At 37.2% G+C, this 13,380-nt stretch overlaps 1 long non-coding RNA gene across 2 annotated transcripts in view; it reads left to right on the plus strand.

Moving 5' to 3' along the window:
* The window catches only part of LOC127548108 (uncharacterized), a 65,675-nt gene that overhangs the window by 24,339 nt on the left and 27,956 nt on the right, over positions 1-13,380 (plus strand). The window contains exons 2-4 of one of the 2 annotated variants that reach the window (XR_007950321.1): positions 4,121-4,196; positions 5,182-5,281; positions 8,156-10,794. This is a non-coding gene — a long non-coding RNA (uncharacterized LOC127548108). Of the gene's footprint in view, positions 1-4,120; positions 4,197-5,181; positions 5,282-8,155; positions 10,795-13,380 lie in introns of those variants that run through there. The other variant, XR_007950320.1, reaches the window with a different exon arrangement.

Raw genomic sequence — 13,380 nt, forward strand, 5'->3', positions numbered from 1 at the left:
GGGCTTTTCACCCTCAAAGTGCTTTACAGGCATCAAGTGGTTTATTCATTAATAATCTGTGATTCAGCTCAATAAACTAGATTTCTCTTTACAATAAAAGAGAAATCCAGAAAATGTTTTGTATGAGATAAATAAAAGAAGGCAGTGGCTAATAGACTATCACGTTATGCATTTATTTAATCCCATCAATTATTTTTTAAAGAATTCTTGCTACACGGTAAGAAAATTCAAAGGCCCTGCCATCAAATATAAAGTCAATTAATTTTTCTTTCCATTTGGAAGGGAAATGGGTTGTTTTAAAAGATTTTCGTTCACTTGACTTGTGCAAAGAGAAAACCCATTTCCTGATGCTTCAAGTTAAACAGAACACAAATTTTATTTTATGTTTTTGCATATTGCTCAGGAGTGATACAAGTAAAGAGCCCCTCAACACTTCAAGGTGGCAGCTTAGGGGCAGTGTGGGTTCTATTCTTTGCATAATGATCACTATAAACAAATATTTCAGGAGATTATAAAACCTAAAGTTTATTTGACATTTTTCCCTCTCTCCTTCCTTCCCTCTCTTCCTTCCTTCTTTCCTTCCCTCTTTTCTTCCTTCTTCTTCTTTCCTTTCTTTCTTCCTTCCTTTTGTTTCCTTTCTTCCTTCCTTCCTTCTTCCCTCCTCTCTTTAGACTTTCTTTCTTTCTTTCTTCTTTTTCCCATACCATACATACAATCACCTATTCAAAGACATGAACTCCCAGGGCAGACAGATGGGTGAGAACAGAGGTTACCATAGCCAGGTCTTAGAATGACCTCCACTGGGGGAATTAAATAAGTCTGACCTTGTTATGAAGCCCAAATTATACTCACAGACCCCCAAATAATACAGCTTTAATATGCACTACCCTCTTTTTAATTTTCTTTTTTCTTTTTGTTAATCAGTCTTCTTACCTCAGGGGCACTTCATTCCCTAACTACTAATGTAAAGCTAAAGCGATTTATATTTGTGTTGGTGAGCTTAGCATCCATGGTTCTCACAAAGAATACTTCAAATGTCTGGAAAAACTTGAGCTGATCCTTATTTTGAAGGGATACAGAATAAAAAGTAATTGAAAATGTGCTTTGAGGGGAAGAAAAGGTTAAAGTCTTTTTAGTCAGTATCCTGGAGCTTAAATAAAAACACAAACCCAAATCTCAACAGAGAGCCTATCACAAGGCGTATGAAACAGAGTTGTACTCATGGTATCACTTAAGGCTTTGAAATAGCACTGTTCTTTTAAAAATGAACTATAATAAAAGGGTGTTTATATCAATTTCCACCTCATTTTTTGACTCACTGGGTTTTGGGAGGGGCAGTATTCTTGTTGTGTTGTATGTTTAAAAAAAAAAACAGCAAGAATAGGATCACATCAATGCTTAAATGTGTTTGCACAATGCTTCCCTGTTATAGTTAGCACTATACCACATTTTCCATTATGAGCCTATTTTTCAAAGCCACATAAATCAGTCATAAAAACTTGCCTAGGGCTGAGGCTTGGAATGTTAGGGTATGACCTTAGGAGAAAATTCTTTCAACAAACTTTCAAATAACTGGATTTTGGTCATTTGAAAATAAGCATGTAGGAAAAATAAACTTGGCTAAATATTTTCTACTTTTTCAAAGAGTGCCTTCCCTCCTCGCCTTTTTGTGTGTAAAACTTTGCTATTTTCAAGTGAATTTTAGTCCTTCCAAGATAAACAGAAAGTCTAGCAAGGGAACTTGCTTTCCTTCACCTTCATTTTAAGTAGACTAATTTTCCCTTTTCTGGTACCCTCTCCAACATCTTCCTTCAATCAGAAGGCAGCAGAAAACAGCTTTCCAGGTAAGAGGAGGAGACAAGGAACTGTAATCCTAAACTCTTGGCAAATATTTGAGCCTGGATCTATTGAGTTTTTCACAAAGAACCCAATGATGATAAGTGTGAAGGCAGATTTTATAATGAAAAATCTCCAGTGGGCAGGATTTTTGTTGTGTTGCTTTTTTTTTCTAGATAACATAAGCTTTTTATTCATTTTTGAGATCTACATTTGACATTAATGTCAAACCTCAATACAAAAACCAGTAGCCATTTCATTCCCTACCCTTTTTTTCTCCAAAATTTGCATTCAATAGAAAATTAAATTAAACTTTTGGACAGAAATTGGTACCAATTACCATTTAATTGCTCTTTTGGATATTTTTGTGAAAATAATAATAATAAAAATAAAAATAAATGATCAAAATATTTTAGTTTTATAAACTGGCTTCTGCCACTTGTGCAATAACTCCCTTTCATGAGAAATGTTGCTTTACATACCAATAGGTGTTTTTAAAATTGTCTGAATGTCTATTTAGACATCATGCTCTAGTCAGGGCTTCTGTTTTTTTTTTCTGTTGAAATTAATATTTGCTAATAAAAGAACTGTCAAGACTTTGAAGTAAACATTCATTTATGTGCCCAAAAAAAGCACAAAATGTTTTCTGTTTTCATTTGCATTGGCTTTTCTGCACCCACTTCGGCAGCTTTGGTCAATGCCTGGAACTTGCTCTTTGCCAGAGCAGAAACAACAAGTAAATTGCCACAGAGATTGCCTCCCATAACACCACAACAAATAATCTACTGTCTTTTTATGGTTTAAAAACCCCCCACAACATAGGCATGTGGATTGGCTTTTGGTATAATTTTCTATTGTTAGAAGGCTAAAGCCATTGGCCATTATAACAATCCCCATATTTTCAAAAGATTTACCAGTTACACAGTCTGGAGAAGACAATCAAATTTCTATAATTTCTAGTTCAGTTATCAATTGACCTTAGGTCCCAAACTTTATTTTTCAAAATCAATAACAATGGCCAAGAGAAGGACAGCATGGTGGAGCAGATGGAGCACTGGACTTGGCATCAAGAGCATCCAGAATCAACTGACACTTAATAGCTGCATGACCATAGGCAAATTATTTTATCTCTTTGATCCTCAAATAACTCTCTCAGAACTTTCCTATTCAGTTATACATAGTTTTTAATCTTTCTTGGTTGAATGGTTCCCCTACAAAGGCAAAGATTCTGGGCATTTTTGTTAAAGAACAAAAAGCTAAACAAAGGAAAAATATGATGCAGTCTGCACTGAGTCCATCTGTTCTTTATCTGGAGATAGATAGCATTTTTTGCCATGACTATTTTGGAGCTGTGGTGGATCATTGTAATGACCAGGGTTACCAAATTTTTCAGGGTTGATTACCTTTAACCTATTGCTATTACTGTATACATTGTTCTCCTGGTTCTGATCACTTCACTTTGCATTAGTTTGTACAAGTCTTCCCAGGGTTCTCTGAAACCGTCCCCTTCGTTATTTCTTACAGCACAATAATATTCTATCACATTCATATACCATAATTGGTTTAGCTATACTCCAATTGATGGGCATTCTCCCCAGATTCCAATTCTTTGCCACGTTGATAATAATTTTATTCTTTAAAAAGTAAAGTTCTCAACAATGGGGAAATTCTATTCCAGATCTGATTCTCACAAATGAGAAGGAGTTCTGTGCTGATGTGGGAATGATGGGAACTCTGGGGAAGTGGACAATCCATCCTAAAGTCTGTGGGAGAGGGAGAGATAGACAGTCTGACATATACCCTAGATTTTTGGAGGAACAGATTTCAAAAGATTGAAAGAAAAGGTAAGTAGGATATCATGGATAGAAATGCTTCAAAGGAATTCAACTCAGGAGGAATGGAAAATGCTCAAGAATGAAATTCTGGAGGCAAATAATTCCAATAGAAAGGAAAAATGGGATTTGTCTTAAGAGACCAATGCACAGGGGACTCACTAACCAGCATAAATTTTTAAAAAAAGAAATATGCAAGAGATAGAAGCAAGGGCAGGAAATTGGGGATGAATATGAGTGTGTGTTATGGTCATATGAAAACAGAATTTGAAATGCTAAAACTCAGGATGAGAATAGCAATGGCAACAAAAAGGTCTTTTAAAAAGTTAGATGTGGGAGAAAGAAAATTAAAGGAAGGATAAGATACCTGGTTTGAGGTAAATGGGATGGAAATAACTGAATCAAAGAAGGAACGATTACTGAATTCTTATTTAACTTGGTCTCTCTACTAGGAAGAATAATCTCAACACAGGAAATGAGAGAAAAATAACTAAGAGGAAATTAATGCCCAAGATAAGTAAGAAAAGAGTGAGTATCAAGTTTGCCTTTTATAAATTCAAGTCACCTGTCCCAGATGAGCTATATCCTTACATCTGAAAAAACTTGCAGATGTGATTGCTGAGTCTTGATTAGTGATAATCATGGATTGCAGGTAGGGTGGAGCATCCTTGTAGTCCCTGAATCTAGATAAACTAAGATTGGTAGATGTATTAAATTTGGGTGTTCTGAGCTTCAGTAGGAAACAGATGGAATATCTACATCTGACATCAAAAAGGCAAACTCCTAGGAACAAGGTACTATCAGGATGTCTAAAGAAGGATCAAATTGGCCCAGGAGAAATACATAATGGGCCAAAGACTCCATGTCAGTAAGCAATGGCATGGGGCCCAGGAGTGATGATAATAATAATAATGAAGAAAAAGAAAGAGGAGAACCTCGGAGGAGAGAGGAGAAGGAAGAAGAAGATCACTAAAAATGGAGAAATTACCACAAGATTTCAGGAGGGCAAATATTTCCATTCTTAGAAGAGAATAGATAGAAACTATAGGTCAGTGAATTTGACTTCAATTCTTGGGAAAATTCTAGAGTATGATATTAAAGAAATACTTGTTTAACATTTAAAAATGGAAATAATGATTACAAAGAACCAGCATGGTTTTATCAAGAACAAGTCATGGCAGGATAGCCTTATTCTCTCTCTCTTTTTTTACATGATTACTGAACAATTAGATGAGAAGAGAGCTACTGATATAATGTGCTTAGATCTTAGCAAATGGGTTTTTGATAGTGTATCCCATATCATTCTTCTGGAGAATGTAGTGAGATATGGATTAGATGATAATATGGTCAGATAGTTTCAGAACAGATTAGATGGCCACATTCAAAGAGCAGTTGTTAATTATGTCACTATGGCATAAGATCTCCAGTGGAGTACCCCCAGGGACTTGTGCTTAGCCCTATGCTGTTTTACATTTTTATCAGTGACTTGATGGTATACTTATCATATTTGCAGATGGCAAGCTGGGAGGCATGGTTAACATATTGGATACAAGCCTCAGGATCCAAAAGAATCAGGATACCATTTAGGTAAATCTAAGATGATGAAATTCAAGGTGAGTAAATGTAATATCTTGTACTTGGATGCAAAAAATAATCACCTTCACAAGCATAAAACAAATGAGATTTGATTAGCTAACAGTTGTTCTATTAAAAAAACAACAACAACAAAGTTTTACTGAACTTCAAGCTCAGCATGAGTCATCAGAGTGATATGGCAGCCAGAAAAGCTAATATGATCTTGGGATGCATTAGGAGGGACAGAACTTGTAGGAATAAAGAGGAAATAGCCCCACTGTATTCATCAGACTTCATCTAGAAGTTTTGGATACAGTTTAAGAAAGACACTGACAAGTTAGAGAACATCTAGAGAAGAGTCACTATAATGGTAAAAGACTCTGTATCCATCACTTCTAAGAATCTGTTGAAGGAACTCTATTTAGTTTGAAGAAAAATGATTCTAGGAGAACATGATAACTGTCTTCAAGTATTAGAAAAGCTGTCATAAGGAGAAAAGATTAATTTGGGGGTTTTTGGTCCCAGAGGGCACAATTAGTAGATGATTCAAAGATGTACATTTAGATTTGATATCAAAAAAACAAAACAAGTTTTAAAATCCTTAACAATTAGAATTGTTCAAAAGTGAAATAGGCTGTTGTAAGAGGTGATAAGTTTCTTCTCTTTGAAAGTCTTCAAGCAGAAACTTGATGGTCACTTGTTGGATATAGTGTTGTAGGAATTTTTTTCACTTCTAGATTGGACTAAAAGGCTACTGAAGACTCCTCTAATTCTCAAATTCTGTGATTCTGGTATTTATGTCAGTAGATGAAAGAGGAAAGTATAAAGTCTAATTGGAGCATCCTGTAATTTGGTTGGTTAATGAATATTTTATCACAGCCTATCACAGTCAAGTTATCAGCTCATTGCAGCACCTTAAAAGATTTCTCCATCTACTCACACAGATCTCTTGAACTTCGGGTTCCCCAAATAGACTTTTCCTTTTGTTTATCTCTTCAAGCCCAGAGAAAAAGGCATGCATATATAATAACTGGAAAAAGAAAAAAAATGTTTGTTTGTTTTAGGGATTACCAAATCAGTTCCTGAGAGGGTATTTGTAAAGTGGCAGAAATAAAAAGGAGATCACTGGTCACATGTTGGGACCTATCCAATTCAAGTAGTGCCATGGAGTTAAAATTCTCTCTCTGTGTTGTACAGTGGGGCTGACTTCATGTAGCTGTCAAGCCCACAGCAGTTTAAGGTAATGTATTTTGGTCAGCAGGTGTAGACCCCAAGCAAGCAGTGGTTTAAGACTGGGATTGTGAGAGGCAGACATCTGCAGAAATTAGAAAAGCATTCTAGGGTGATTATTTAACATTCTACATATGTGAGATACAGAATGAAAGAATGAGAATTATCTTAAAATCCCTGCTAAATCAGGCCCTGCTTTCTCAAGGCAATCTCAAGCTTTAGTAGTTCAGACAGATTCTCTAGCTGACAATTAATATTAATGGGTAGATTTCGCAATGTGGCATTATCACACTGGGAGATGGGTGGGCATACCATCTGGGTTTTGGCAGGTATTAGATGTAATCAAAGGGATTACTTGGCTCAGGGAGAAATAGAAAACCTTGGGCTTGTTTAGTCTCTTTCTTCTTTTGTTTGGATGGAGCTCTAGGTGTGTTTAACTATTTTTCCCCTTGTCCTTTATTTGTTGTGGTTGAGAACATCTCTTAGTTTACATGTAAAAGATGGGGGGAAAGTGTCCATATCCCTTCCTCGTCATTTATTCATTCATTCAACAATATTACTGAGTCCCTACTATATGGGAAGCATTGTGTTAGGACACTACAATCCGCCTTATTCTACATCAGTTCTGTTTCTAAATGCTTTAGGAGGTTAAAGGGTATACCAATCTTCAAAGAGCTTTCAAGGACCTTCCTTTTCCACTCCACCCAAAATAAAAAGACCTAGCTTAATTTTAATTATCTAGAATATAGCGAGGCAGATTCTTTGAAGTAAAGAGCTGAGTTTAGGTCCCACCTCTGACATTAATAGTAGCTGTATGACCATGGGCTAGTCATTTAATCTCTAACAGCTACAAGCAATTCTCCAAGACTTTAAATTACAAAAAAGCTGTGGAGCTGCATTTCATTGGTAGAGAATGTTTCCATAGTGAGAGCTCCCTAAACTGAAAGTTACCCACCCATCCTGATGCCCTTTCCTCTACCTCCAAAGATAAAAGAATATGGTATTTCCTAGTGATAAAGCTTCCTTCTGACCATGATACACAGAAATATAACAGAATTGTTATCATACGCTAAAGGCAAAGTAGCATAGAGCAAGATGTAAAAAGAAAGGAAGCGGGGAAAGAGTTTGTCTTAAGTTTGGGGAAGGGTTAAACCTCTTCCCAATCCCTATCTTTTTCTACTTCAGCTAGTTGTTGTTCAGTAACCCTCACTGACCTAAAATAGGTTAAGAATCATGTTAGTGTTGGTGTAGAGAAGTTGTTAGTTTTATACTCAATAGTTATAATGGTGAATGAAAGATTGGATCTAACACCCAAAGAATTCTGTTGAATGAAAAGGGGATTTCCCTATTAGTCCCCATCATTATCCTGGTGTTCATTTTGTTCATCTCAGCCTTTTTACTGAATTAGTATTTGGTTCAATATTTACCTCATGCCCATAGTAGTCAGGACATAATCCTTGATGCAGAATCATAGGATTTATAATTGGAAGGCTCTTTAGAGATTACCTAGTCCAACCTCCTCATTTTACAGATGAGGGAACTGAGAGGCTCAGGGATGTTAAAGTACATTGGTTATATAGGCATTTGAAGAGTTCGGTTCTTTCAGTCATGTCTGACTTTGTAAGCCTATTTGAGGTTCTCTAGGCAAAGAAAGTGGAATTATTTACTATTTTCTTCTCCAGCTCATCATACAGGAAACTGAGGCAAACAGGGTTAAATGACATGCCCTGAGACAAACAGCTAATGAGTGACTGAGACTGGTTTCAAACACAAGAAGCCGTCCAATGTTCTATCTGTTGCACCATCTGAAGAGTTGTGATATCCAGGTTTCAAATCTAAGTCCTCTGTCTACAACGACCAGCTGGGAACAGAAAGTCACACACAGTCACACACACACACACACACACACACACACACACAATACTTCAAACATTCTGTTAGTTCCTTTAGAACCTCGAGTCCTGTGTTTAATTTACTCTTAAAGAGTAGCATACATAAGATTTATGTTCAAAAGCATTTAGTAAATTTTAATGATGAAACTGATCACATAAAAAAAAAAAATCAACCTGCAAAAACACTGACTGCATACACCCAGTTCCCTGACTTTGTCAAGAGGCAGAATAGAGTTAACTAAGATCCATTCTCTAAAGCTCAGCTTCTTAAACAGTGGAGATTTGTAATCAAATATGAGAGTCAAAAATTATGATTTATTATCAGTAAATATTTCATTTATATACATATTTCATATTCCTAGGGATCATGTAAAAATTTCTTTGGCAAAAAGGGGTCACAAGTGGAAAAAGTTTAAGAAGCCCTGCTCTAAAGAATGATCATTATGATGAAAATTCTCCCACTAAACTGCTGCCATACAGACCAGCAGCAGGAGAATAACTTTTCTTCATTTCACATTCTACCCCACCTCCAGTTCCAGTGAGAAGATGATCGAGACAGCAGATCTTTTCTAACATTGTTCAAAAAAAACCAGCTGATACCATTCTTTTCCTTCCTCTCCCTGTTCAGTGCCCACCTCCTCAAAAACAACCGCCAAATGTTAAGCATTAATTTTATTCAGATTGGCTGGGAATTTTCATAAGTGTCTTAGTTTTGGAGCTGTTGGGGTCCCAATCTCCACTCCATTTACGGATTTCAAACTGAGAGCCTAGAAAAGATATATAGATATAAATATGAATATACACATATATGTATTTGTATATAAGTATATGCACGTGTATCTATGTATCCATGTATTTATATGTACATATACACAAATATACATAAAATACATATGTGTGTCATACTCTGGGTCACAAAGGATAGTAAGTAGCAAAGCCAACCCTTGAAACCAGATCCGGTAGTGAAGCTTTCCATTATGGTATGCTGCCCTTACTGAATCCTGAGCCATAATAATCATTAGTTTTACAATAATATGGCTACATACTCAACTGTTAAGAGATGGCCGGGGCCATTAAAAGAGATTGGTAGCTCCCTAGAGATATGGAGAAGAGAGAATCCCTACAGGGAAGGAAGAGAGGCTTAGGGGAGAATCAGGTCAGCTTGCCAAGCACTAGGTCTCCGTTAAAAACCTCATAGCTCCTTGCAGTCCCGGAGGGGTTCATGCAACCCAAGAATTGCCCACCATAAATGTACTTCGGTGGTTGGGGGCAAAGTATGAGGAATCAGTATCATTTTTTAAGAAAGAAAAAGATTTTTGCCCCAAATTCAGGGCGCTGACTGAATTTCTCCGAGGGGCACAGAGAGAGCTAAGAGAAATTGCGTGAGATGCTGGAAGACAGTTTTAAACTTCGGCGCCCCATTTTCCTTGTACTTCCCTAGGAGGGAGTTCCACGAGTTTCCCGGCGATTCAAAGTTGTTTTCTACTCATTGTGGGGGGCACCCCCGCCTTGAAGAAAGGAAGAGATATCGTTGGGCAACGGTCCTCGAGCCCCATTTCCTGCCCACGGTCTGCACGAGCCCGGTTCCGCGAGCACACCTCCGCTCGCGCTTCCACATCGCGCGCTGGGCTGCCCGGGGTTCCGCGCGGGCGGGGGAGGGGCCCCGGGGAGCCTTTGTCTCCCGGCTGGCCGGCCGCAGTCATCAGCGGCAGCCCAGCGTCCGAAGGCAGCTGCCGCCATCGTGAGGCTGAAACTTGGTACTGCACCTCCCGTGGCCGCGTTGCGACCTCAAAGGCTCACCTGTTGACCAGCCAGCCTTGGAAACTTAAAAAACAAAAACAAAAAGAGCCTTCATCTCTGAGTTGTTTTTGCTGTTTTATTATTTTAACATATTTTAGTTTTTAGTGAAATGTTTATGCCCCTTGGAAGTTAGCATTTTAATTTTCCTACAAATAAGAGTCGAATCTTTGGATTTGTGGAAGTCCCAATGCCTAGCAGAATTCTGGGTGTTTAATAAATGCATAGTGAATGAATTAATATATCATAATAGGTAACAATGATTTGATACAATCAATAAAAATGGACATATAAAAATGATATAATCACTTCTAATAAGATAAGTAAATTCTTGCAAAGTTGAACTAGAAGACGAGAGTTGGATCATCTAATACAAATATTCATTAACAAATATTTGTTTAAAAGAATATTTTCAATAAACAAACTTGGGACAGAGATAGATAGATATTTGAATCCTGCCTCATACCAATCATATGAACATTGTTAAGTATCTGAATGTCAATTTCCTTATCTGTGAAATAAGACCAGCAATACCTATAGTATCTACCTCACAGGGTTTGTTGTAAGGAATAAATGAAACAATGTATGTAAATATCAGCTGTTATTAAAGAGCTTTGACTTGAGAATCAGGATACCTGAGTTCTAGTTTGAATTCTTGCAGCTGCTTCCTTTTTACTCTCTGCATTCTCTCTGCTCTTCTCCAATCAGGTAAAAAGAAGTCTTCTCCAACCTATTCTCTCATTCTTCATTGAACATACATGTTAACACATATAAACCTGGATCTAAAAAAAGTGACTAAGAATAAGAGCCTTAAAATGGAGCAAATCTTTATTGTTCCTCATTACTTTGTGTTCCAAACCCTTAAGATAATATTTGTAAAGCGCTTTGCAAACCTTAAAGTGCTATGTAAATGCCATCTATTATTATTATTCTGAATTTGGCATTTATGGAGAATTTTCACCTCAGAAATGTTAATCTATGAGAGTAAGCAGAGAAAGGGCTCAATTTTATTTTAGTTTGTCTTAGAAATCAAAAGCAGAGTTAGGGCACCCAGGTACATGCTTTCTTTTACTCTCCCAGTCTTCTTTTTAAAACATTTTTCTTCTTCCATATGGAATGAGACAGGCTCAGAGTTTGTAACTTGCAATTCTGATCCTAGAGAAAAGCATAAGAAATATGGAACAAAGAGTATGAACATCACATTCGACTTTTTAAGATACATTTATTTGGAAGTAGAGGGGACTTCATTCAGATTTTCCCCACCACCTCTTGATTGGAGAAAGAGTATATAGGGAAAGATAAACCTTACAATACCCTACTGGGGAGACCAACGCAAAAAACAAAGAAGTTGAATGGAAATGGGCCAAATCACTTGAGATTTTATAGCTTAGAAGAGTCAAAACATCTGATAATTTCCTACCTTAACAAATTGTTGAATACTAAGTTCAGTTGTGTTTATCTGCTGATGGAGCACACATGCTCAATAGGACCCTCTAAATTTTGGTGCTCAGACGAAGCCCACCATCACCCTATATTGTAACTTTGGGTAGACTGATTCTAAAAAATGATCCCTAAAATTTCCATGAAGCCTATCAAATAATCAATAAGAGGGTGACTAAATAGCTGCCGAAATCCTTTCCAACCTTGAAGTTCTTGATTCTATGAAATATAAATACCTCCTTTGTGCAAAATACCTCATACATACTATTAAATTCGTCCATTTAGCCTTCTACCATTTGAATGAAGACAATTTTACTTTTTACACAGAGATGGGGAAAGTTTGTGTGTGTGTGTGTGTGTGTGTGTGTGTGTGTGTGTGTGCATCTGTGTGTGGAAGGAGGCAGATCACAGGACTGCCTGAAGTCTTTCCTCTTTTTTTCTTCCTATAACTATTCTTTGTGAATTTGATTTGATTGTCTTTAATAGCCAAATTATGGAGTGGACCACACAAATTTGTCTAGTGGTTTGGGGAATAGCTTCAGTGGACAGATCATTAGGCTTGGAACCAGATAGGCTCATCTTCTTGAGTTCAAATCTAAACTCAGGCATTTACTACCAGTGCAAGTCACTTAACTCCGTTTGCCTCAGTTTCCCCATGAATAAAAGGAGCTGGCAAAGGAAGTGGCAAACCACTCTAGCATCTTTACAAAAGAAACCTCAAAATGGAGTTACAAAGTGTTGTACATGATTGAAACAATTCAATAACAATAAAACTGCATTAAACACACACAAAAACACATACAACTTTTCTTAATCTGAAAACAGAAGAGGATAAAAACAATCCATTCTTCTCTATTAATTTTAGCTAGTAGCCTGACATATTGAGAATCAAAACCCAACAATTTGGGAGGAATAATCTAATCTCTGAATCTCTGTGACCTGGCACGGATAGCAATAGGTCTGATCATCTCTACCTTTCCAAGCTGGACAACATTTACCAAAGGTATTTAGTGGGACTGGTTGTATTCCCAGTCCTTAGTACAGTGCTTGGTGCACAGCATAGTAGTAAGTGTTTAATAAATGTTTATTGCATAACCAACCTTTCAGATGTCTAGTGCCCATAGATCTAGCACTTAAAGGTCAGTATCAACACCCTGGGAACAGAACAGGATAGATCAAGAACTGTCAAGAACAGGACATTAGATGCAACTGCTGAAACAGGGGAGGGAATGTGCAGGTACCAGATTTTGGCAATAAAAGGAAGCTTGGGTAGCTAGGAAAGAGTCAGAGGAATTTGTTTGCAGATTAGAGGCAAAAGTCCATCTTGACTAGTGGTCACTGTCAGAGAGATGGGAAGCTATTGGAGTTGTCTTGGCAGGCTGATATGGAATATTTTGCCAAGGACTTTGATACTAAGCACCAGGGCAACTAAATCACCATAAATATCAGGCAACAGATAATGGAAGCTCTGACACTAACATATGGATGGGATTCAGGTCTCTAAGCTTTAGGAAGAGTTGAAAGCAAAGTAAGACTTAGACATGGCTTGCTCATAAGCAAAGATAAACAGATCACATTGAAAAAGGAAACGGGATAATGAAATGTACACTGGATTTTAAGTCAGAGGCCCTGGGTTCAAATTTCAATCTTGCTACTTAGTACTGCTGTGACCTGAGACAAATCTCTTTACTTTTATGAGTAGGCTTTAGTTTGCTCATCCACAAAATGAGGGTCTTGGATTTAATAGCCTTTAAGATCTCTTCTAGCTCTAAATGTCC

This window comes from Antechinus flavipes, chromosome 2 (genome assembly GCF_016432865.1).
Source record: "Antechinus flavipes isolate AdamAnt ecotype Samford, QLD, Australia chromosome 2, AdamAnt_v2, whole genome shotgun sequence".
NCBI lineage: Eukaryota > Metazoa > Chordata > Mammalia > Dasyuromorphia > Dasyuridae > Antechinus > Antechinus flavipes.